Source organism: Fundulus heteroclitus, chromosome 24 (assembly GCF_011125445.2).
Source record: "Fundulus heteroclitus isolate FHET01 chromosome 24, MU-UCD_Fhet_4.1, whole genome shotgun sequence".
Classification (NCBI taxonomy): Eukaryota; Metazoa; Chordata; class Actinopteri; order Cyprinodontiformes; family Fundulidae; genus Fundulus; species Fundulus heteroclitus.
Window position 1 is genome coordinate 25,583,847 of NC_046384.1, and position 27,630 is coordinate 25,611,476.

A 27,630-nucleotide genomic window follows, 5' to 3' on the forward strand; every position below is an offset into this window, starting at 1 on the left:
CACCCTGTTTTTCTATTTTATCTAATATTTTATCTAACATTTACTGATATGTACATCCCCCTTTTGGAATCAAACTAGTTTTATTCCAGAAACAACAGTAAAATGTAACGTTCTGTTTTTGTCTAGGTTTATTGTTTGGTGAAGTTAGTTCTCTCCTGCCTCTGGTTTTATTTCTTTTGTAGGTTCTATCTTATTTTAGGTTCCTGTTTAGTCTGTGTATGGTTTTAAGTTTTCCGGTCTTTGTATTAGTCCTTATCTGTGTTCTGTGCTTTGTGTTATCCTCAGTCTTAGGTTTATTCTTCTGTCAGCATCGTTATTGCTTCCACCGTCCTATGGTTAATTAGTTCCCTCTGCTCACCTGTTTTATTTAAGCCTCACTTGCTCCTCAGTTATTTGTTGGTCCGTCACACTCACATGCCCATGCTCCTGTTCCTCCTCGGTTACTCTCTCTGTTTTGGTAAGAGCCCCGGCACCTTGATTCTGTTTTGGATTACCTGTTTCAGTTTACTCTGCCAAGTCTGTTCGCCAGTTCCCGTCCACCTTGTTTGGATGTCTGCCTTAAATCTATTTGGATCCTGTTTATGTTCACCTGTCTTCTATTAAATCCAGTTTAAAGGAATAACTGTTCTGCAGAATATCGGGTTCTGCTCCACACCCATCATTACATAAGAAGCTGTCAATAATAGTCAATTCAACTGCATAGGGTAATCTTTGGTGAAGTAAGAAGAAAAAAAAAAATTCCTCGAATCCTGAATCCAATTCAAAATCTTATTCAACTTTATCATACCTGATATTTTCCCGAGGTCCCTCAAAGGTTGCGTGAGATCAACGTACCCACCATGTAGTTGTCACAGCAGCCATTTAGTCCCAAAACTATAATGTGTCTTCCACGCGCTGTAGTTTAGGTTTGTTAGAACGCTTTGCTTGTTATTGGGGGACACATTGGTTGTTCCTGCGGAAAATAACACAGCCCACGAAAGACACGTTCCTTGGCAAATTGGTATTTTATCTTTACTAACCTTAAATGTAACTGGAACACATGAAAGTATTCCCACCTCCGTGGACCTTCTGCTGATTAATGATGATCAGTACGTTCCCGGCCATGGTAACACTTCAAACTCATGTTTGAAATAAACTTATCAGTTACATCACAGATAACTTAAAAGGTATGAGTATATTTTAAAACAACAAACCTGCACGCTGGTAGGAGCCCAATCAGTTGCCTGAAGGGAATGTTTAACCATGCCCCTACTTCTTTGTGGTGCTCAACATGGAGAGAAAGACAAATGTGTGAAATCGTTTCATCCGACCTCATATATCGTTATAAATTGTTCAGCAGTAACAGCTGCCAAACGCTCAGGTGCCACATACATATTCCTAGAATGACTGTCTGTGTTTTACCTTAAAGAATCATGATACCAGTCTGTGCGGTTGCTGTCGTAGAACAGAGTGACGTGTGGCAGGTCAGGTGGGAGGAAGAGCAGGAACCCAGACGTTGCATCTTCCATAGCTGGAGAGAACACCAGTTGTAGCAGGCTCTGTTCTCAGTCCTCCATAGATGCTAGCAATGCTTTCTCCCCCTCAGATCACAAGGGCAGACACTGTTTCTTCTCTCAGTATCATATTCAGTGACAGTCTTAGTCCACAACTCAGAGGCCCATATGTATCTCCAGTGTCCACCAAAAGTTCATGCAGTCTTTTCCGCTGACAGCTCAGAGTCTGTAGTGCTCATGCAGCTGGCCATGCTCAGGGGTGTGTCATCAGAAGAGTTATCCCCTTGCAGGGGTACTGACCTTGAGGAGGTGAGGTCATGTCAGGACTTGGTTGCTTCATACCAGGTTGACCTGCTGGTGGGGTGAAACAGCCCACAGGCGTTCAATGTCCAGGACAATCACAATTGTATGTCGATGGGTGCTTTAACATGTCCACCATATCAGCTCCAAACACTCATCCATCACGCCCTGGGTTCAATACTCGACGCCACACTGACCACCAAGCCATCTGCTTCCACGTTCAGCAACCAACAGACCTGTAAATAAATAAAGAATAGAGAAAAGGAGGCAATAGGCAAGCCTCCTCCTTAGAGTTAATTAAACTGAGGTGACACCTTCAGGGTTGAAGATCCAACTGCTGAAACATCACATGTTCACTTTTTATTTTACTTACTTTCTGTTTTGTTCCTTGTAATTGCAATTTAAATAATAGATCTTGTAATACTTTTTTATTATTATTATTTACTCTTTCTCTCCCCATCCTGAGCCACATTGGAAAATGATGTACCAAATGTTTTGTCCCAGCGAGCATAATCACAATCAGCTGTAATGCTGAAGAGGACAAACCCTTTAAAACCATTTTTCTAAATAATTCACCGCTGTTGTGTGCCCCAGTCAAATTAAGAACCACTGCTGGGGTGTTAAGGGAGAATGTTTTATAACTCCATCTTCCAAGTAAGAAATTAGTAAAGAAAACAAAGTTACATCTGGCATGTGGAACGTTCAAGCATCATTTTCAATATAATTTGCAGCAGAAGAGGGCACACAACCATGTGTACCTTTAGTCAAATTATCTAATTTAGAGAACGTGTTTACATTAAAAAAAATCCTTTGGGATCTGCCCTTTAATTTTTCCAAATCCTTTTTGTTCCTGTTGATTTCTGTCCCTCTGCAAAGTTTAACTTCTGTAGTAAAACGATTTAAACCAGTAACATTCTTCATAAATTCTTAAACATCAGCAACTCCATCTGAGGATAACTGTAAAACTGATGCATGACTAGACGTAGGGCTGATAAAATCTGTCTAATCAACCGGGTTGTACTTTTACCAAACAGCTTTAAGTTCCATTTTAACTTTTAACTTTTGTTTCTGCTAACTGGTGATTCCTAGACCTACAATTAGCAGCAGTTGTTAGTGAGCTAATTCCTGCTTTCCTTAGATCAACCAGATTTAAGTCTAGTGTATTATATTCAAACTAGGGCTCTCAAACTATTAAAATTTTAATTTCAATTAATCTCGTATTCTATCTTTTTATTTCTAAAAGTATAAAAGCTCATTTGGGAATTTTAATATGCACTTTTGCAATAAACCACACTAGTTAAAATTATGCTTATACAAAAACTATTTTTCTTTTTAGGTACTTTTCAGAATTGGAATGACAACATTCTGGTGCCATAAAATGATGAACTATAGCCAATAATGAGCTAACTCACAAATTATTATGCCCTGATGTTTACACAATGTATAAACAAATGTGTGAATAAATAAATATTTCATGCTGAAATATATATATATTTAACTCCTAAACACAGATATAAGTTTTATTATTCATTTATTATTTACTCTCTTTCTCAAACACATATTCCTGAGCGGTCCCTTAGTTAGTCAAATGCAGAGACAGCAAGTCTGCCTCTAGAGGGGAGGGCTGCGGCCTGAGCAGCAGGCGGGACATATCAACTATCAGTGACCAATCCTCGGCTGTTTTCAGCGAAGTTGGGCTGTAGGTGTAGTAACAGATGACAAGTATGGTTGATGGGTGTTTCTAATGTGTTGTTCCTGGGGGTGTCACCAGGAACCGTTAACTCTCCGCCCAACACATTCAGATGTTTTCATCATGGTCAGTTTTGTTTATCATATCTATTGTCCTGCTTTAGGTCAAACTGTCCCCCCGAGGTTTGCCTCAGCTCAGTGTAAAAAGTCTCCCCTACACATAAACCATCCAGCTCCACTTCTCCCCTATAATCTCCCCATATGCTGTTTGCCAAGTTAATAAAGTTATAACATTACAATCTAAAAAAGACCCTACTCTATTATTTTTACAGCTGTCATGCAATCCATTGTCAAATACAAGCTTTGTGCATTAATAGTGTAACTGAATACTTTCCCCACGGCTCTGGTTAACTGTACTCCATAATTAGGCACCCAAAAACCTTTATCCCCAGTTTCAATCATTTGTAACAAGCCTGAGATATATTTATTTAAGTCATGTTAATATCTACGTGTTTAAATTTAATTTGGGCTAGACAAACTTTTATATTATTAATTCTTAAGTCTTTTTCTCTTACAACCGTTTAGTTAAACCTTTCTGTTTAATGGAAGTTTCCAAAGTGCATTTGTTTTGAATGCTGCAGACATTCAGCGCAAATAAACACTTTTTGAAACCATGGTTTTCTAGGATTTTAATCTGGATTATTTTCCAAAGACGAACAGAGCTTTCACACCAATAACACATACAACAAGACAATTAGACGAACAAAACACACACACGTGTCTTTCCCTTTAACAGTATTTTTCACAGATCATGTTTGAAAAGTTTAGATTGCCGAAATATATTTTGCCGAAATATTATGCTTATTGGCCAACGCGCCTCTGTCACTTCTCGGGGAAGTTTAGTTGGCAAAATTGCCCCGCACCGCCGTAACCGCTCAATTTACCGGCTGTCCGACGCCGCGCCTCCGCAGAAACAAGGTTTAACATCTCGCCACTCGCCTGTCATCTTTTATCTCATTACGTTTCACGTTTTTTTTAGTCATTTTCCCCCACTAGCCGAGATAATCATCTATTCGGTCCATTACTAAAATGTTTCCCCCGCGAAACGGAGCTTCTAAAGTTCCGTTTTTTTTTTGTTTTTTTTGTTTTTTGTTTTTTGCCTCGACTAACTGCTGGTTGCACTCAGAACGCTTTGTTGCGGCAAAAAAGCCACAAATACATCGATCTGTCATCCCATTGATATCCATGCTGCACAATTCTATTTATTTTCACTAATATCCTGATCAAATGCACCTCTTACGCTTCAGTTGCTATTCTCAGCTCTGTCATACGCACAAATCTACACACACAGACTTACACACAAAAACCCATTAGCGCACAGACATCAATCTCCGCGGATCCAAGCAGTCTCTCCCCCACTCACTCAAACAAAATGATCTCATTTCCACAGACACAATATGTTGTACAAGACAGACAGACAGCTTGCGCGTGGTGTTCTGCGAGACGTCTCTCTCTTTTTTTTTTTCTTTTTTTTTTTTATATGAAAACTCCTTGTTCTAAAAAACTCCCAGAGTGTTGCTCTGTATTTACCTTTTAGATTTCCCGATTTATTAAAGATAGCTTCCTGGAATTTTAGCTATTTTCTGTTTGTTAAGTCACCTCTTAAACCTGAATTGTATTATTTTACCCATGTAGCTAAATGTTAAATTTGATCAGAGTGGGTCCTGCTGTTTAATATTATGGCTCATGCAAACCCGCAGCAAGTGGGGATCGCTCGCGTTTTGGCGTTCTCCCCCAGTCAAGCACTCAACATTCAAACTGTTTTTTTTTTTTTTTTAACAAAAGTCTGTCATAGCTGATTGTGTGTTCAGCCAACAGCTCATTCATTTTATCTTTATCTTTATTCCCTGTCCGATTCTCGCTGGGTGTGTGTGTGTCCAGCTCACGGCTCATAAACCGGTCTCCCTGTTTCTACGTCAGGTCACGGTTTGTTAAAAAAAAAGATTTAAAGCTCACAGGACTTTTTCTTGTTGTGTTATCCGCACAACTTATATTTTACTCTGTTCTTAGTTCTGTAATGTTATATCAGAACTTTATTTCGTCTGTAATCGGAGCTTCACAGAGTCACTCTGTTATCTCCGCATCCATTCAATGTGTATTGCCTGATCTCGCTCAACCTTTTATGTAGAATTCGAGGTTTCTCACTTCTCGGGCCTCTAACCCAGCAAAAAGACGGTTCCCCGTCGAGAACCGCAGTGAGCCGCCACGCTCGAGAAACACCTTTAGATTTCGGAACTCACAGGTCTTCCTCTATTTCTGTTATTTTATGTCAGAACTATTTTTGCCTGGTCTCGTTCTCTTTTCTTTTCTCTCTTTTTTTTCAAAATTCTCAATACATTTCTGAACCACACTTTTTCAGTACTGCTCCAAGGCACTCCAAAGCATTAATTTAGCAGATTTAGTTCTACTGAGACTTGGGACACTTAATTTAGACTATTTTTCTAAGCCGAAAATGCAGATTCAGGTTCTGCCTACCTTGTTTTGTTGTGGCCAGCCAGTGTCCCTCGTCCTTTCGATCCAATCTGAAGTCCAATTCTGCCTGTCACCCCGAATCCCGGACCGAGCCCCCAAATGTTGAAGCCGTCTGCTTCCCCGGGTTCGTTAATTCGTTGTGCAGGACTTTAAAATAATAACTCAGCCATGGACGCAGAATTTCAGTTTCACCTTTGCAAAGGGGAGAGATGATACACCTGCCGATTCCGGGCAACAACTCTCGCTCTCTCTCCCGCTCAGGCTAGTTTTATTAAAGTTAGAACACAGATTATACAAAGTCACACAATGAATGACGCACACATCCTATCGCTATCTTACTCCCTAATAACTATCTTCCCTCATTACTTTCTCCAGCTGCATGTGAACTGGAGTTTCTGTTCTTTCCCACTGCCTCGGACTGGCCTTGAAAGTTCTCCTGATACTCATACACAGAACCTATTCACATTCTCTTCTTCTGGTAAACAGACAGGCCTCAAAGCAAATATATTGCACAATAAAAGCACGTTATACCTTCATAAATGTGTACTAAAATATTAATCAAAGTTAATACATTCCACAACTTTCAGAAACCTGCCCAAAAAAAACGCAACCCGTGACTTATGAAATTTAGAAGCGCTTTTAGAAAAAAGAAGCCCAAAGTCGCATTAATTAAACAGTCTTTGGCAACAGTGAGCGCGGGTCTGTTTGGTGCAGTTTTCTAGCACTCTTCAAACTACGGAAAGCGCAGAGGGTAAAAGAAACACAGTGCGGAGAGCACGACGGGGAAAAGACATTAGGGAACGGTGTGTGTTTTGATGCGCGAGTGTCGGCGTTATGATCTAACAAAGTTAACACGTTAATAACGCGTTAAAACTGACAGCCCTAATTTATATACATTTTTTTAAAATCCACATTATTACCTATTCAGACCAGAGGGGGGGAGGAATATGTATCCCCCCCAGGGATAAAACATCAATGACCAGAGGGGGGGACGTCACAAACAGAGGGGGGATAAATCCCCCCCCCCCCCATCCCCCCCAGGGTTAGGGTGGGAGTTAGTGCTCTGTTAGGAACATACGGGGTAATCAGAGCTCTGATATATGATGGAGCTTGATTATTAAGGGCTTTATACGTTAGAAGAAGAATTTCAAACTAGAATCGTTCAACTTCTGAAGAAGTTGAAGAAGGCGTCCGCCTGGTGGTGGGCGTGACCATCAAAGGCAAAGCTTCCGAGTTCCTTGGTCGTAGGCTCTCATTGCTTGGGGATTTTAAATCAAACCTTCTGAGTGAAAAGGATTTGTCTTCATCAAAACCTGCCGACCGGGAAAACTTTGCGTCTGCAGAGCTGCAAACTGGGATATCGATCTGAGACGCAGCTAATGAGCTAATTGGCGACAGCCGACGGTCAACGATTCCCATTCATTTGCTACGGTAGTCCTAAATCACTACTGACATAATACACTTTTTGGCCACAAATGTTATTTTGGGGGCGTTGTTTCCACCTCTTCTCTTGGAGCCGTTTTTAATAGAAAGAAGAAAAGGCAAAAACGGTCCAAACAAAAGGTCGTAACGTTTACATTTGTTACCTCTGCCTTACATAAACACTAGAATTAAATCTTAATAAATAAAAGTATAGACAATTATTTTAGTAACTCAATTCAGTAAGTGAAATACACTATATACAGGAGTTTGACAATGAAACTGAAACACCTCTCATTTTAGTGTGGGTGGTTTCATGGCTAAATTGGACCAGCCTGGTGGCTATTCTTCATTAATTGCACATTGAACCAATAAGAGCACAGTGTGAAGGTCCAATTAGAAGGGTAAAAGCACAGTTTTGCTCAAAAGATTGCAATGCACACAACATTATGGGTGACATGAGTGAGTTCAAAGGAGGACAAATTGTTGGTGCACATCTTGCTGGATGTGTCAAAACTTTCTTCAATTGAATAAAAACAAAACTGAAGTAATAATATTTGGACCAATAGAGGAGAGATCAAAAGTTAGCACACAGCTTCAGTCGCTTCAGCTAGGAACCAATGATCAGGCCCGAAACCTTGGTGTAGTGATGGACTCAGACCTGAACCTCCAAAAGCATCTAAAGACAGTTACAAGGTCGGCTTTCTATCACCTGAGGAACTTTTCCAGGATTAAAGGACTAATGTCTCAAAAGGATCTGGAAAAACTAATCCATGCGTTTATATTTCAGGGTTTCCCGCAGCGCTATCTTGGCGTGGCGGCCGCCACGCCAAACTCACGCTACCGCCACGCCAACATTCCAAAAAAAAAAAAAAAAAAAAAAAAAAAAGTGACGTTAACACGCGCTTTCGCGACTCACGGAGGGGGGGGTGGGGGGAGGACCCCCGCTCCGCGAGTCGGTCCTCCCCCCCCCCCCCCCCCTCCGTGAGTCGGTCCGCCTCGCATAAGCAAATTCCTGCGGGAAACACTGTATTTAGTAGAATTGATTACTGCAACGGTGTTTTCACAGGTCTGCCTAAAAAGTGGACCATACAGCTGCAGCTGATCCAGAACGCTGCTGCACGCGTCCTCACTAAGACTAAGAAAGTAGAGAACATCACCCCAGTTCTAAAGTCCTTACACTGGCTCCCTGTATCTCAGAGAATAGACTTTAAAATACTTCTGTTAGTTTATAAATCCCTAAATGGCTTAGCACCTAAATACATCACAGACTTGTTATCAGTGTATCAATCATCCAGACCACTAAGGTCTTCTGGCTTCAGCCTACTCTGCATACCTAGAACCAGAACTAAACAAGGAGAAGCAGCATTTAGTTCCTATGCTCCGCTTATCTGGAACAAACTTCCAGAAAACTGCAAAAGTGCAGAAAGCCTGAGTTATTTTAAATCAAGATTACAAACACATTTGTTTAAAATTGCCTTTGACTGTTCTAGTTAAACGGTTTTACTGTTTTTAATGTTCTTCTTTGTTTCTACATTCTATCTCTACTTGCTTTTATTCTATTTTCTATCTACATTTTATTCCTACTTGCATTTATTTTGCTATATTTTAATCATGTAAAGCACTTTGCATTGTCTCTGTACTGAATTGTGCTATATAAATAAATTTCCCTTGCCTTGCATCTGTGACCAAGACAGCAAGTGTTTGTGATGTATCAAGAGCCACGGTGTCCAGGGTAATGTCAGCATATCACCAAGAAGGATGAACCACATCCAACAGGATTAACTGTGGACGCACGAGGAAGCTGTCTGAAAGGGATGTTCGGGTGCTAACCCGGATTGTATCCAAAAAACATAAAACCACATAACTCTACTTATAACTAACTTTCTGAAATATAAACTAAAGGTCACCAATCAGTTCTAAAACATCTTTAGATGACCTCTTGTTGAGCCCTGGAGTATGGAGGACCAAGTCTTCCATATTTAAAAATAAATACAGAAATAAATAAATAATTTAATGTTTTCTTAAAACTTCTGAATACTAAATAAATTAAACAAATTCATTTATCATCATTCATTTATATCAATTGTTCAAGTTATTTAATTGTTACTTGTAAAAAAAAAAAAAAAAAAAAAAAAAATTTGAGGCCCCCCATTACACCAGAGGGCCCAAGCGGCCCCTTAGTACGCCTATGGCTTTGACCGGCCCTGGCTGGCTCTCTGCTGCATGGAAAAATCCCAACAACTACAGCTCAATATGGGGAGGGTTTGGGGTTGTTGCCGGTCTGAGGTGATTTGCAAAAAATCTATAAATCGTACACCAATGAGGGCTACATTTCCTGAATCCAGACAAAAAGACCTACGTTTTGATGTATAATTTGTCTACGTAGAGTGAAAATTGAGCGAGTAGGCTGAAGTTGTTCGGTCTTTTTCGCATAAGTTTCACTTTGGGGTTGTTGCCGGTCTGAGGTGATTTGCAAGAAATCTAAAAGACCTACACCAATGAGGGTTACATTTCCTGAATCCAGACAGAAATACCTACGTGTTGATGTATAATTTGTGCACGTAGAGTGAAAATTGAGCGAGTAGTTTGCTGTTTTTTGGAGAATTTTGTCACCATGGTAACTGAAAATGGCGTGATGAGAAAACGATAAAAGATACGCACATTCCGTTTTCACTTCTGAATAGTTCAAAGATATATCTACAAACTGGAAGCTAAACGATGTTCGTAGGTGAAAGCATGACGACACAGTAGAGGGTTGAAAATGACAATTTTTCGGTGTTTTTTTGCAAATTTTGTTCCAACCGTAAGTCGAAATGGCGTCAAGTACAAAAAGCCCTGATCGCGGCGTCGAGACGAACGTTTCGATATATAGTATGTGGGGGTAGACCCTACGGTTCGGGCTGTATTAACGGTGACGGAATATTAATAAACAATAATAATAATAATAAAGAAATCCTAATTGTGTGCATAACATAAGGCCTCCGCCATGCATTTTCAATGCATAGGCGGGCGCCTAATTATATTCTTGATTTAACAGGAAGCCAATGAAGGAAAGCTAAAATTGGAGAAATATGATCCCTCTTGTTGATTTTCATCAGAACTCTTGCTGCAGCATTTTGGATCAGCTGAAGACTTTGAACTGCATTTTGTGGACTTCCTGATAGTAAAGAATTACAATAGTCCAGCCTTGAAGTAACAAATGCATGGACTAGCTTTTCAGCATCACCCCTGGACAGAACTTTTCTTATTTTGGCGATATTCCTGAGGTGAAAAAAGGAAACTCTGGAAATCTGTGTAATATGGGATTTAAATTACATGTCTTGGTCAAAAATAACACCAAGATTTTTTTTTTACTTTATTACCAGAGGCCGGGTTAATGCCATCCAGATTAAGTGATTGATTAAGAAGTTTACTTTTTGAGGACTCTGGTCCAAACATTACAACTTCTGTCTTGTCAGAATTTATGTGCAGGAAATTTAAAGTTATATTTTTATTTATTTACATATATATATATATATATATATATATATATATATATATATATATATATATATATATATATATATATAGTAAAGAGAATTGGTCCAAGGACTGAACCCTGTGTTGTGCCATGTCAGGACGTGACAAACTTGCATTAGTTCAGGACATGACGGACTGCATTTCCCATGATGCAAGGTGGTCAAAATGGCCATCAACTCCCATCATGCAACTCTGCCCAAAATGGCCGCCCCCCCCCCCCCCAACAATGGACAGAGAGATAACGTTACTAGGGGGAAAGGTATTTATTGCGGCCGAGGACCGAAATCTGCCTTCTTTCTCTTGCACACCGCCAACCTGAGAAGACACACAGCTGTACTCCGTGGATTAATTACCCACACGCCACGTGCTCGAGTTTCTCGCTGGACCGAGATTTTCCGAAGCAAATTTTTCCCTGCATTAATTATAGCAGGAGGTCGACTCTAAAAGGTACTTTTAATTCCCTCTGATCAAATACTGGAAGCCGCCTTATCTCCCAGTGATCAAAAGAGGACTACGCTTTGCTGGGCCGAGCAAAGCGACTGTGAGCCCGGAGGAAGAGACGAAGGAGCTTTTTCATCCTCACCGTCCCTGCTGCTGCCCGCTCCGGTGCATCCAGGACGCCGCGTTATTCCAAGAGCTCACAGACCCAAACGGGACTTCACTCGGATTCACCTCAAAGTAACGAGGTTCTCCCTTTTTATTTCTTTTTCACCCATAGGGTGTTTAGAAGTGCCTGGGCAGATGTAGGTTAATGCTTTTCACTCCACGACCAAGTTGGATTTATTTTGCTGAATATTTTCTTTGTATGTGCATGCATTTAACAATTGATTTTTGCTGTGTTGATTGTGGTTTATCAAAAACCGCGCCGTGGGTCACTGCTTCAGTTCTTTTCCATCTTCTTCCATGCTTTTCCCCCCCTCTTTTCGCTTCTCCTTATCAGTAAATTTGATCGCTTTGTTGAATCTTAGTCCGCGGTTGTTCTTTAAACCCACCCGTGAACCATTCCCTCTCGGAGCGAGGTACCGCCTCACATTAGCGTAAGCGTGGTGACATCACTAGGACCTCCCCTCACGCATCACGCAAGGTTGTAGAGCCTACGTCATCATAGTCTTGCGAGTGTCTCAGAGCGGGTGTCTGCTCCCCAATGCTGCAACGTCAAATGCCGATGTCTCTGAGTGTGGTTTAAACAACCGTGAGCTGAACTTAGATTAGCTAATTGCTCATGTTAATCCATTGTTTATTTATTTTTTTGTTCTTTTATTTCCACCAATATTTTGCATGTGTAGTTTTAGTAATGAGTAAGATTTCCAAAGTCGTTGAATCAGAGAATTACTGTAACAGGGAATTGCTTTTGGTTTAATAAACAACCACTGCGGAATAGAAATTGTTTTGTGTTAAATCTAATTCACAGTTGCATGGGTATTCAGAATTCAGAGCTAACCTCCTTTGGAGTTAACATCTGATATTAATACAGAGACAATATCATTGGATGGTGATAAGGAATAGGGATCTAAACTCTAATTGTAGTTACATTGGGGTTCTCACAGCCTGCCGGATAAATCTCGTCGGTTAAAAGTCCGACCAGATTATTTATTCCAGCATAAATGAGTTCATAACAGCTAATTAGCGAGTAAGCTTTAGTTGTTCAGTGTTTTTTGGATAATCTTGTCACCACGGTAGCTTAAAATGGCATGATGAGAAAACGATAAAAGATATCCACATTCCGTTTTCACTTCTGAATAGTTCAAAGATATATCTACAAACTGGAAGTTAAACGATGTTCATGGGTGAAAGCATGACTACACTGAAAATGGCAATTTTTCTGTTTTTTTGCTAATTTTGTTCCAACCGTAAGTCGAAATGGCGTAAAGTACAAAAAGCCTGCATCGCGTCGTCGAGACGAACGTTTTGATATATAGTAAGTGGGGGTAGACCCTGCGGTTCGGCCTGTATTAACGGTGACGGAAAAATAATAAACTATTACTAGAATCGTTCAGTTGAAACGAAGTTGAAGAAGGCGCCCACCTGGTGGTGTGTAAAAAAAAAAAAAAAATCACAGAAAAATTTGCCCCCCCTTTGCACCAGAGGGCCCAAGCGGCCCCTTAGTACGCCTATGGCTTTGACCGGCCCTGGCTGTCTGTCTGCTGCACGGAAAACTCCCAACAACTGCAGCTCAATTTGGGGAGGGTTTGGGGTTGTTGCCGGTCTGAGGTGATTTGCGAAAAATCTATAAATCGTACACCAATGAGGGTTACATTTCCTGAATCCAGACAAAAAGACCTACACTTTGATGTATAATTTGTGCATGTAGAGGTGAAAATTGATCGAGTAGGCTAAAGTTGTTCGGTCTTTTTTACATAATTTTGACTTTGGGGTTGTTGCCGGTCTAAGGTGATTTGCGAAAAATCTATAAGACCTACAGCAATGAGGGTTACATTTCCTGAATCCAGACAGAAATACCTACGTTTTGATGTATAATTTGTGCATGTAGAGGTGAAAATTGATCGAGTAGGCTAAAGTTGTTCGTTGTTTTTTTCGACAATTTTGTCACCAGGGTAGGTGAAAATGGCGTGATGAAAAAAATCTATAAGTCCTACACCAATGAGGTTTACATTTTCTGAATCCAGACAAAAAGACCTACGTTTTGATGTATGATTTGTCTACGTAGAGTGAAAATTGAGCGAGTATGCTGAAGTTGTTCGGTCTTTTTCGCATAAGTTTGACTTTGGGGTTGTTGCCGGTCTGAGGTGATTTGCAAGAAATCTAAAAGACCTACACCAATGAGGGTTACATTTCCTGAATCCAAACAGAAATACCTACGTGTTGATGTATAATTTGTGCACGTAGAGTGAAAATTGAGTAAGTAGGCTAAAGTTGTTCTGTGTTTTTTGGAGAATTGTCACCATGGTAACTGAAAATGGCGTGATGAGAAAACGATAAAAGATTTGCACATTCCGTTTTTACTTCTGAATAGTTCAAAGATATATCTACAAACTGGAAGTTAAACGATGTTCGTAGGTGAAAGCATGACGACATAGTAGAGTGTTGAAAATGACAAATTTTCGGTGTTTTTTTGCGAATTTTGTTCCAACTGTAAGTCGAAATGCAATGCAATGCAAAACTGGAGAACAGTAGAAATCAGTAGAGTGAGGAAAAACTGGCCCTGATGTCCTCCAGTAGCCTAAGCCTGATAAAGAAACCCTTATTAGGTGCATAGTATAAGGCCTCCGCCATGAATTTTCAATGCATAGGCAGGCGCTTAATAAAGACACCCTTATTAGGCGCATAGTATAAGGCTTCCGCCATGCATTTTCAATGCATAGGCGGGCGCCTAATAACCATAAGGTTTTTAAGAAACTGACTTTCAAACAACCATTTAAGGCAGACAGAGTGTTTCACCCAAAACAATTATGCTACAGTTACACACGACGTCCACCAGGTAGAGGCAAGGTTTCTCTTTTCCAAGCAGAACACGACACAGAAAATGATTGCACACTAGTTGGTGCTGTGTGCCATAGTCAGGTTAAATATAACTAACTCCATGGTTAGGAATCAATACTTAAACCAAAGATTAACAATCTCAATCATCACAAACACGTATATACGTTCCTTAATCAATTATGATTGAATAGCACTTTTTGGCAAGGTGCTGCAATCAAAATGTGCTCGAATATGGATTGTGTTTATTCAATTCAGAGATTGCTGGTCATTCATCTAGTCTAAAGGAATGCCAATAAAATAGAGTAGCCCACCCTGGGCAAAGCCAATTTAATGTTATGCCAGAAAGCTGTTTGAATATGATTAGTATTAATTATAATTTGGTATTTTAATAATAGGTCATTCAAACTTAAATAGTAGTGTTGTGCAATTATACACTGTTTTAAGTTATTTAATGTTTCATAAATAACTCTGTTAAGTATTGTCTGGTGATGATCAGCTCTTAAGCTGATATCAAGACAATGGTTGAAAGGGGTGAATTCGAGCACTAGCGATCTTTTTAACAGCAAAACCTGCACACACATAGAATAAAAGGAGTGACAACTTCTTTTCAAGTCCAAGAATTTAATAACAGAAATAAAAATGAACATCCAAAAAACATCACTATGTGATGCTGTTTACCTGAATTAACACAATATTTCGATTAATAAATCCTTTCTACTAGGCTAGTGAAACTTAACTAAACTACTAAGCAAAATGAAGATAAAAAGAAGCTAAGCTATGGAACTATTTACATGCAAAAACAAACAGAAGACAAACAAAAGTGGTTGATCATAATCAGATTAATTCAGTGAATCTTTGTTCACTACAGATCTGATTTCAAAAGCATGGAATGGAGTTAAAACATTTGCCATGTATTTCAATCCATTCACAATGCAAAGCCCAAGTTAAACAAAACATTATTTGTTGAAATACTATTCTGAGGACCGGTTTGTCCTGTAAAATCATTTAAACCCTTACGACCGAGTTTGTTAATGCGATTCTCTCTCTGGGCGCATAGGGTCACTGTGGCAACTCGGTGGCTAATAGGTTACAACATAAAGTTGCCAAAATTGCCTTGAAAACCGGCATTAATATGTCATATTGATGCGGGAATAAGGCTCATAACACCATCGGAGGATGGCGGAGTAGAACAGTTACGCTTTATGCTTTAAACGAACTTCTTTTGAAATGTCCGAGTACGGATGTTAGCAAGGCTCTTAAGGCTGTTGGCTAGCGGACGCTCGGCGTTAACAAATGAAAGCTTTTGCTTTATTGTTAGTCATAATGAGTGGCTGGATAATATAAACATTAATGTCCTATCAATGTATGAAACCCTCGTGGAGGTAACCTTTCTGGTAAAACCTTAAAACACACTCGACAGTGACATCGTACCAAATGCTGGCAATGCTATATTGTTAGCCTTTTGTTCAAAACACCAGGTACACGGTTTACAAGACATTTCCCTATAAACCTTTTACTTCACCCTTAGCTCCCTGTTCAAACCTGTCCTTTGTCTAGTGTCAGTTCTGTCCAGTTTGGCCATTCACGGAAGGAGCGTTGAAGGAGGGCAGTTGTTGGTTTGTCTCTTGGCTGGCTAGCGTTAGCCTTGCAGCAGCATGTGGCTAACGGCGTGGTCTGGGTAGCTTGGAGGCCACGTTCTTTGACCGGGATGCAGTCCGATTTGAGCAGGGGTTTTCCTCAGCATACAGCCTTCAGCTCCATCTGGGTTTGCTGTCCTGTACAGGCTGAGGAAAAATACACAGAGCTGTTTCGCATGCAGGATCTTTGCCCCTGCATCTGATGGTGAGGTTAAGACAGCAACTTAGCTCTGTATTTGCCCGGACATGTTCCCCAGGCTATGAGAGACCTCTCCAGGTGCTGGGTGTGCGTCGGTCAGGCCCGTGCAGGGCCCATGATCCGAAGCAGCTTTCTCCTGGTCTGAGCAGGAGGCGATCTGAGCGGCTTTGGACGGAAGTGAAGAAGGCTAAAGAGGAGAGAGCTCTTTGTCTGTGAAAGAATGCTTGTATCTGTAAGGAGAGCTCTCAGCAGGACCCCTGGTGGGAAAAAGGGCCGTCCAAGCCTTGAGGGTCTCATGTTGCGGCCAGAGTGGAATTCCTTTGTGACCCCCCTTCATACTACATGTTCAGAATTCAATCTGAGATCAATTATTCATCATCGCGTACTTATGGCATAACAGTAGCTATAACAAAATATGGTTCAAATGGTGGTGATCCCAAGACTATAACACTAATAACACTAATGCATTTATTAATTAGCTGTTATGAACTCATTTATTCTAGGACAAGGGGCTTGATGGGTTTCTGACCGATGAGGTTAATCCAGCAAGCGTTGATAACTCAATTATAACTACAATTAGAGTTTAATCTTACTCCTTTATCACCAATCCAATGTAAATGTCTCTGTATTAATCTCAGATGTTAACTCAAAAAGAGATAGCTCTGTATTCTGATGACCATGCAAACTCTGGATTGAAATGAACACAATTACTGTTCCCTCCGTTACGTTATTTATTGAACCAAAACAATTCCCTGTTACAGTAATTATTCTAATTCAATAACTTAGGAAGCTCTACTCACTACTAAACTAAACATGCAAAAGTATATAAGAATAAACAAGTCAAAAATGGAGTAAAATGAGAGGTAGCAAATCTTAGTTCAACTCAGTTGTTTAAACATCACATTCAAGACGTCGGCACTTGACGTAGCAGCATTGGAAGACAAAACAGCTTTGAGAATCCAGATGGACGCTTCAATGTTTTCCAACAAGCTAGCTAACAGCTTAGCTACGCTGCACCTTCCCTAAATGGCGACTATGACGACACACAACCTACGACCTTGCGTAATGCGCGAGAAGGAGGTCCTAATGACGTAATCAACGCCTACGCTAGTGTGGGGTTTGCCTTAGCTAGGGAGGTGGTCCTGAATAAGGAATTCAAAGCCAGAGCGCGGACTGAAGATTCAGACAAAGTGATTGAACGGGAGAAAAGAGGAAGGAAAGAAAAAGGGGAAAACAGAAAAATCGACTTCCGGCAGAGCCACTTATAAAAAACCCAAACCAAAACACAGCCAAAATCACTTACAAAATGCACTTACAAAATCTAGCAGTTAAACAAACTCCATCTTGGAGTAATTAAGCAATAAACTAAATCCTAATAAATTTCTGCCCAGGCACAATTAGATCACCTTAAGGATGAAAAGATAAACAAAAGGGGAAAGTCCTGTTTACTTGTGTTTTCTCATGGGGATGTCTCGGCTCCAAATCCGCGGGCGTCCTGGAGCGCTTCGGCGAACACCGGTCCGTCACACAGCAAAGAGAGGGGGATCCCCAAAGTCTATGGGCTCTTCTGGTGTTTTGTTTGGCCAAAACAAAAGCGTGGTCCGACGATCATTGGGAGATAACGGCTCTCAGTCTTTGATCAGAGTGGATTCGAAAGTACTTTTTAAAGTCGACCTCCTGCATCGGCAGGGATGGGTTGCTTCGGTAAATCTCGGTCCAACGAGAAAATCGAGCATGTGGCATGTGGGTGTCTCCCCAGTCTGGCGGGGCGCCAAGTAAGAAGGATGGATGCAACACGCGGCCGTGTTAAATACCTTTATCAAAGTAATGTTATCTCGTTGCTACGGTCGGCAGCCATCTTGACCGTGTTGCATGATGGGAGTTGGTGGCCATTTTGACCACATTGCATCATGGGAAATGCAGTCCGTCACGTCCTGTACTGGCGTATCAAACTACAGTCATGGCCAAAAGTATTGAGAATGACACAAATATTATATTTTCACATGATCTGCTGCCCTCTGGTTTTCATGTGTGTATGTCAGATGTTGTCACATACGTACAGTGATGTGCGGTAGGGTTCATAGCTGGTGAGGCACTGACGTCATCAGAGTCAGATTTACAAATATATACACTCTACAGAGTAGACTCATTGCAAAGGGCTGGAGAAGACTGATTGAGCCAAATCAAATCACCAAGAGACATGGAAAAGATATTGATTCTTTGATGAAAAAAATAAAATCTAATTATTTGTCATTTGGTTAGTAACAGTTTGAGTTATGATGGATTTCTGCATTTGTAACACATTTAAAAACTATAACCCACATTACGCACATTTCATTACGAAAACAAAACATGAATAATTATGGCTGTCTTACCTCTACTTATAAATGAAGTCCATGCACTGCATGCGGCTCTCTTTCTGCACAAAAATATCGGTCATTTTCTGGTAAAATGACCGATATTTTCTCTTTAATTTCTTCAGTCTTAAAATTCTCTCAGTCTTACTGCCAGGGAGGAAAGCCTTCCTTGGTCAGTCCCGTTCCGGCTGTACGTTTAGAGTCTTTTTAGTGCTTTACTTGTTTAGCATAACTTTTTTTTTTTTTTATTAGTTTATTTGTCAGGGACAATGCAGCGCACATTATTACATTCATAATTGTAATAGGCAGAGCCATAACAAAATGGGTAGATGTGTTGCATAAAAGGTTTCTAGCCTATAGGCTAATTTGCAACCCCAGTCCCCAGTCAGGCCTTTATTAAATACATTTTTCCTAAAACGTAGCTTATCACAATCATATATAAAATACATTATAAAAGACAACCATTACCATTTTACACAATCCTAACAACATTACACAAAACAACACCTCACATCCAACATAATCAAAATGACTCAATGTTCACATATTTGATTTTCTTTCAGCCAATGTTTCACCTTTCTATTAAATGTTTTCAGGTCAGTTTCTATTTTTATTACCGTTGGTAAATCATTCCAAAGATGGATCCCTATCACTGAGAAACTTGACTGTCCAACAGTGGTTTTGCGCCCCTCTGCTATACAGTTGCCACCCGCTGCTCTCCTAGTGTTAACTCTCCGTGTATTTATTTTTGTCACAAAAGGACAGAGTACGGCTGGAGCTGTATTGTTTGTGCATTTAAAAAACTTGCTAATAATACAGCCATAACTTGCTGTGACTCTACAGTTTTGGGATAACGAGCGGTGCCCCTTGAGCGCCCCCTGCCTAGAGGCCAAGGAACTGCCGGCCTCACCTACAACCACTTCTCTGCCTTTTGTGATCACGCAGCAGCACGAAAACATGTTACCTGCACACAGTTTGATGACCAAAACAGAATAAGCTATCCACATACAATAAACTATGGAAAATCAGTTCATAACTGTTTGAACAATTGAATGTATGATCTAGAGACAGAAAGATGCATTCACAGAATGGAAGCCAGCGCAGTTAACATGGAATTGCGCAATCCCAGGGGAGGCCAAGCTCGCTGCAGCCTCACCGGCTTCGCTATCAAGCGCCACCAAGGATTTACATGAAAAATAGCGAAAAGTCTGCGATTTTAAAGCGAATATAATCAAAAATGAGGAAATTGGATAAAAAAATTACTTATTACAAATGACTGAGTTAATCGCAATTTATATTATGTTATCATTATATATTTTATTTCTTTCCATGATGACAAGTGAGGCTTGGCCTCACTTGCCTCCCCTGACTGCACGTCACTGGTACAGAAATACAATTGCAATCATATTATGAGTAACAAAAGCTTTTAATGACATGAGTTAATGCAGCAAGTCAATATTTGCAGTGTTGACCCCTCTTCTTCAGGACCTCTGGAATTCTCCCTAGCATGCTCTCAATCAACTTCTGGACCAAATCCAGGGCAGTCAAACTTTTTTACAGTAGCAGGTAGGGGTGTAAATCACACCCATCATGGCGATTCGATTCAGTATCAATTTCCTGACCAAACAATTCGATTATTTTCGATACTCAAGAATACACTATGATTCGATTCGATTATTGGTAATTTTTTTTTTACCTTACAGGCTAGACAATGTTTCAAATGTGAAATAAATTAATGAAAGCTGTAATATCGTTATGCATTTTATTTGAGAAACAGCAGATAACAGAAGTAGCAAAGTTGTACTCCACCTAGGCCTATGAAAACCTCATTGACTGAAAAATAATAATGCCTCTGTGTTATACATTCTGAAAGGCCTTGCATCAAAAAATACTGCACAAAATCAGAGCAATGTGTGCATAAGTGCACTAGCAGATTAGGTAACAAAAATAGGCCTATACTATATTCACTATGGAATAACAATACTTAACAAAATCGGTGCAATGAGTGCAAAAGTGCACTAGCAGCAAATGGTAACAAAAAATACCGCTGTGCTTCATTCACTATAAAATAACGATACTCATTAAAGTGAGTAAGACACATATACTCTCATAAGCACCAACTTACTACTACATAAAAACGACACCCAACAATCAATGTAATACCTTAAAACACAGCAACACCACTAACTAATGACTAATAATGATGAATAAATAAACGCTATACTGTATTTTAAAAAGTATATGATGAGAAACAACGTACCCTCTGTTCCTTCAGCTGTACTGCTTCTTCAGCAATGCATTCAAAGTAGGGCTGGGTATCATCTAGGATTAGCCGATTCGATACAATTTTCGATACATAGCTCACGATACAATACGATTCTCGATATAGCTCACCTTGATTTGATTTGACTCCAATATCGATATTTATTACTTTCAAATGCTCAAAGTCATTCAATCAACAAAACCAGCCAAATATTATATTTATGTTCAATTTATTGAACACTGATATATTAACAGGAAAACAGAGTGCATTTGGTTCAATGCATTTAATGTATCACAGAAACCAAAAACGTGCCCAAACGTCTGATTTTAGGGATGAAGGTTAGGCTGCAATAGCGCCCCCTAGGTGTTGGGAGGTATATCGATATTGAAAGCCAGAATATCGGTTTTAAATCATTTTTTAAAAAATCGATATTAATCTTTGTATCGATTTTTATGCACAGCTCTAATTCAAAAGTTTGGTTTCTTCTTTCATCACTCAGGAAAGGCAGCTTTTTAAACATAGGGTCCAATGCAGCTACTTGGAGTAAGAATGGTTCCTCGTCCACATACCGTTCTCGGAGATCCTCAGCCATGACTCGTTTCGTGTGTTTGATCAAGGGAGTGTCTTCTGGTGCACATTCGAAACGCGTCAGCAACTTCGTTACGAGGGGTGCGATGATTGACACTGTGTGTTGCTTTTCTTCGCACATGAGCGTGGTGGCAGCTTTCATCTTCTTTTTCCTCCGCCACGTCTGTCTTGCCTACCTCTTCTTTCAGCTCCGTTATCTCCGCCATGTCTGTCTTGCGTACTTTTTACGCGAGTGTGTGTGCAAGCGGAAAGAGGGTAGTGGCTAAAGATAGTGATGTAGGAGGGCAAAATAGGTTTAGCGCCACCGCAGCACGGGAGTCAGAATTACGTCCAGGAGCAAATAGATAAAAATAGACCGGAGGGAAAAAAAACATGAATCGACACTCTTGCGGACGTGTCGATGCATCGGATCGTCGGCTGTTGCATCGATGCATCGATACAAAACGATTATTATTTACACCCCTAGTAGCAGGCCACACACTATCAGGTAGGAGGGTGCACTTATGCCGGTGCCCGAGCCCCGGAGGGGAGAATTTTGAAAAATAGAGTCTCCCTGATGTATTTTGGAAGCTTTCAAGACAGGTGATTATTTAAACAATAGTCAGAGTGCATGTTTCAAATTGAATAAAAGGCAAAAAATTTGAATAATCAATTCTTCAAAAACAACCTTTGTTTTTTATTATTATTCTTAAAACATTATTTTTTTCACACGATGTTATCATCATCTTTTAACAAGGTAAGGTAATCTCCATTTGCATAAAATTTGTTTAATTTGAATTACTAGCACCACATAAAACAGATCAGATTAGGTGAGGTCTATCAGTGTTTCCCCCAGGAATTTGCTTAGGCGAGGCGTTGAGTTGTCGGAACGGGGGGCGAGAGAAACCTTTGCGCGGACGGCCGGAGCGGAGCGCCTGTGTTTTTTCCTGCCATTCACTATATGCATGCGCGAAAGCAACAACAAAAAAACGGCTGTTACCGTCAAATAAACAGCATATCGAGTTAGTTTTTTTTATTTATTTTTTTATGTTGCCGAGGCGGTAGCGTGAGTTTGGCGAGGTGGCCTCCTCGATTATGATTACGATCATAACATTTCTTCACGAACAAAGTCAAATTTTTATTATAAAAATACAGGGTTGGAATTTCAAATTGAATTTACATGTTGAATTTATTTCAGTCATATCGCTCTTTCGAAATCTCTTATCTCAGTTTAATTTCACTTGCACCCATCACACACACGATATATCATCGGCGAGGATTCTAGAGACGAACACAAAATGCATCCCCTGAAAAACTTTGATAATTTGCTGCTGTAATATTATATTATATTATATGTAATATTATACATTTTTCAGAATAAAAAGCTAACAGATGTGCATAATCAAAAAATATCAGAAATACAATTATAGAGCATTCAGTATTGTAAGAAAGCCCCCGCTGTTTCTGAATTAATACATTACTGTATGAGTTAAGTTCTATTTCGTTTTATGCCTCTTTCCTTGTAAGTTTGAAATGTCCCATGCTCCTGAATGCACCATAGCTTTCTGACGCTCGCAAAGGCATCACACTGGTCTATGAACGCTGTGCTGTGTAGATGCACGTTTGATCTTCCGTTTAAGACAAAGCTTTGCAGTTTCAAAACTCACGTCGGCTCTCACTGTTTATTGTTGTGAGTGAATGACAAGAGACCACAACAAATAAATCAGCCGTACCTCGGATAAAATTACAACATTAATTTGGATTTAATGTTGTTCATAACACCCGTAGCCCTGCGACAGACTGGCAACCTGTCCAGGGTGAACCCCGCCTCTCGCGCGGTGAACGCTGGAGATAGGCACCAGCAACCCCCGCGACCGCATGAGGGATTAAGCAGATCAGAAAATGGATGGATGGATGGATGGATGGATGGATAACACCCGTAATTTTGTAAACGAATCTGCCAAATAACAACAGTTATTTGCCAAGCACCAGCCTCTTTTTAAAGTGTCCAGTGGTGTCATTCTTACTTAATCATGACAGATTGATCTCCAGCCCTGTCCTCATCACCACCCACACCTGTGTTAATGGAGCAATCACTGAAACAAAGTTAGCTGGTCCTTTTAAGGCAGGGCTGCAATGACATTGAAATGGGTTTTGGGGGATAACGTTCATTTTCTAGGCAAAAATTGACTTTGCAATTAATTGCTGCTACGCTGATTACTCTTTATAACATTCTGGAGTATATGCAAATTGCTGTTATAAAAACTGAAGCAGTAGACTTTGTAAATATTAACATTTGAATTATTCTTAATACTTTTGACCATGACTGTACATGAAATTCAAGTTACAACTAAAAAATTTTTTTTTTACATACCAGCTAGGGCTGGACGATATAGAAAAAAAAGCATATTGATCGATATCGAAAATATTTAAAACCATATTTTATGTGCAGCTCTGCCTGGACATTTTATGATATTGCTAAATGATTTAATTTTAATAAAGAACACAAACACAGAATTCCAATTAAATCTTTATTTAACCAACTTTTTTAACCATAACAGAATTTTTTTTTTTTTAAAGAAAAATAACTTAAGATACCTGAGTTATGTTATTAAATACGGACAAAGAATAAACTAAAGTGACCAGAAAAGTGACCAAAATAAATATAACAAATAAATTAATAGAATAGCCTATTTAGGTGGGAATAGTACACTAGTTACTTCTCAGGGTCCATTCTATTTCTATACAGTCAATTGACAGGCTGACGCAAGGCTGAGGTCTTCGGTTGTGGCTTCGGAAGACGCAGACTGCAGTAATTGTTTAAAGCCAGGTTTTTCCAACTGCAGACAACAGCAGCATATCCATCACCATGAAGCACGTTACTGCATGCGTGATGTCCTTATGCCGCTTGGACGCTTTGTCATTTAATCACAAAGAAGGGAGCCCAGTTTAGTTTGCTATAGACCAGTTCATGCGTGACGTTACGCGCCACATCCGGGTCCCGCTGGTAGGCAAAAACAGTACTGTTCTCGTCTACTACCATGACAAAACGAGTGAATTAGAGCGTGCTTTTAGTTAGTTTATTTTTGAAATCTACCTGCTTTGTTTTGGAAGAAGTTCCAGAAGATTCCTACGAAGACGCATAGGCTCGCTACTACGGGTGTGAGCGGTTTACGTGATGTAAAAGTTGGTTGCGTTACCAGACTTTGTTTTTACCGGTTCCTTGCAAATTTTACAAATCACTGATTTATTTCTGTCAGGTTGGCGAACTAGTAAAACTCAGTTTTGGGACAATTTCCTCCGCCGCTACTTGCTGCGACATATTCACGTGCTCTGTGTTGTGGTTTTAGAGGGCGGCGCTTTATGACATTGTGCCTGGGTCCGCGATTACGATTAGTCGATAGGAAGTAGTGACTGTAGCATCAAGTAATATGATAGGAAGGAAGTAAGGAAGGAAAACTGTTTCTATCGAACTTTTATCGACCTGTTTTTTTCCTATCACGCCACACGTCTATCAATCGATATATATTGTTATTGAATTATCGTCCAGCTCTAATACCAGCAATCCAATTTGAGATTGGATTGGACTGAGGAATTGAAAAGATTCAATCCTAAAGATTTAATTAAAAAATCTTGAGAATCGGAATCAAATCGATTCTTGAAATTTAAAACGATACCCATCCCTAGTGACTATCGTTCATCACTCGTCATGAGGCAGTCATTTGTAATGAAGTGTGCTGTAAATGTGACAAATGACTCTGTAGCTCTTGAAGTCCAGGAGTCACATGTAAGTGTGACTCTAGTGGCATTGATCAGAGCTTATTTCACTTTTTTTCCTTCGTTTTGTTGTCCAATCAAGCCATGAGGAATACATTTTGACTAAAGTTTAAAGCTACTGAAATGTTGAGACTTTTGCAGGCCCTCTTGGCACTGCCTCTCACAGCAGGGGGCCACTATATAAACCCACTTTGCCACACTACAATCGCTCTCTTTTGTTTGCTGTTCCTCAACAGCAGCATAGGGGAGAACACACATCTTCCTCTGCGGAACGGAGGATTCGACTGGAGTTCGGATAACTGCAGACTGAATCAAAGCTAAGTCTGCAGCCTATCTTCTGCTTAACCAGACATGGGAGTAAAGAATCCGTCTATGCTGAAACCAGCCTTATGATTTTTCTCAGCTTTTGCACACCGCAGCTTCCAGAGAACAAATACAGCCACGCCAGGAAAGGCTTTGCTGAGTTCCCTATGCTGGAAAGGTTGTGCAGAGTGCCCATGCTTCATTCAAAAATAGTTTCTGAGCTATATGTACTGTGTTTTTGTGCATCAACGCTCTTACTGCCCCTCTCCCCTCCCTTCCCTTGGAGCCAGAGGCAAACTATCCCAATTAAAATCAATAGAGTTGGTAGTTGTGTTTCATGCTATTTTGTTTAATGACACAGAACCAGTGGTGCTTCGGTGGGTGTGCTGCATCCCCTTGTGCTTGAATTCAGGTGCGCATAATTCAATTCCATGTAATTTAGGTGCGCACTTTTAAGGGACATTTTAAGGGATTTGTAACATCGAGGGCTTGAGCTCCAACCCTTCATTCCTCCTTTTCCATCTAAAGGAGCCCTTTACAAAGTGCATGGAGCTAAAAAGAGGGAAACACCAGCAGCTGAATCATGCGTAAAGTTGCAGCGTGAACCCGTGTGCTTCAAGTGTTGCAGCTGAGGGGAAATGTCAGACCATATAGGCTTGATATAATTCAGCTTCATTCACCAATGATTGATACATTGATAAACAAACCCGTAGATTAGTGATAATCTGTTAATTTCCTGGATGTGAATCTGATAATTCAGATTGTGCCTTTTATAATCAACTACAATATTTTCTTATTAAAGTCAGGAAAAAAAGATGTTGAGCTGTTTTGGAGGAGCTTCTGTTTGCAAAACAACCATATTTCCCCCCTTTTAAAAACTGATAATATTCTTGACTTAACATTATTTGTACAATCTAAAAACTATTAATTCAGAACAGAATAAAAAAATTAAAGCACGCAAAATGTAAAATATAATGCAAATTCACAAAAGCAAACAGTAAAAACGTCAAAAGCTAACACCTCAAACTGTGTTAAAGGCCAAAAAAAGATATTATTTAAGAGAACATTATACCCAGAAAGTGAAATGGCCTGCCTTATATGTAAAGCTACTTGAATCTAAAGTTTAGCACTTTTTGTTTTTTGGATGACTAACAAAAACGTATCTTCAGACCTGAGCAAACGAGAGGGAGCATGCATATGAAGCAGGTCTGACACATACTGGAAAGCAAGCCGTGAAGGTATTTAAAAATAAATAAAATAATCCTAAAATGAATTTGAATGTGAATCAGTAGCCAATTAATCGCTGCTAAAGCTGGAAAAATGTGCTGTCATTTTCTGCTACCAGTTAAAAGAAGAGCAGCAGCATTTTGGACCAGCTGCGATCAAGCCACTAGACCTTTATTAAGCCCAGAGTAAAGTTGGGCTTAATAAAGCAAGTTGTAATTAAATCATAGATTAATATCCTTAGTCAGCTTTCTTAGTTTAAAAAAGCTGGACTGGACCACAGATTTTAACTGAGCATCAAAGTTAAGATTATTCTCAAGTCTTGCACTCAGGTCTGTAGCATTATGTGTCAGATGCTGACTTTAAGGCCCCAGGTCAACACTCATGTTGGAGACATTAAGGATCCCAGACAACATAAACTTTGTTGACATCCATGATTTCTGCAATGCCTTTGAGAAGTATTTTCCTTTTTAGTGTCATAAAAGTCTTAACATGACCCTAGCCAGATGAATTTCGCTCTGCCTAGCTCCACTCATCCATCTGGGACAGATCCATAGAAATGGCATTTCAGAAGGCTGAGCATTATCAAAAATCCTTGCATATGATTGGATAAGCCACTTGTCTGTCATCTTTATCGACGTGCTATTTCAACCACTCACACCGAAGCCAACCCGTGACGCTGATGAGAGCGACGCAGGAAAAAACAAAACTCTTTTTTTTTTTTTTTTTTTTATAATGTGTTTGCGGCTCTAGTGGCACGTGTTTTATTGACAGTGAGCTGACAGGAAGAGGGGGGAAGACAGGCGGCAAAGCGCCATGAGTCGGAGTCTATCCCGGGCCGACCGCGTCGAGGACTAAAAGCCTCCTAACATGGTTCGCGCTAACCGCTCCGCCACGGGCGCGCCCC

General features: G+C 40.0%; 1 protein-coding gene and 1 long non-coding RNA gene across 4 annotated transcripts in view; one reads left to right on the top strand and one right to left on the bottom strand.

The window, feature by feature from the left end:
- Positions 1 to 27,630, top strand: part of LOC105921249 (protein jagunal homolog 1-B) — a 48,984-nt gene that overhangs the window by 9,743 nt on the left and 11,611 nt on the right. The gene's annotated exons all lie outside the window — the stretch shown is intronic.
- LOC118557779 lies at positions 29 to 6,555 on the bottom strand. Of its 3 annotated transcripts, none has more exons than XR_004927998.1 (2): positions 4,427 to 6,555; positions 29 to 2,073 (listed from the first exon to the last, which is right to left on the bottom strand). It is a non-coding gene; the product is annotated as an uncharacterized LOC118557779 (long non-coding RNA). The 3 variants fall into 3 exon arrangements; XR_004927999.1 differs by having other exon boundaries at positions 29 to 2,029; positions 4,427 to 4,989; XR_004927997.1 differs by lacking the exon at positions 4,427 to 6,555 and adding an exon at positions 2,167 to 3,057.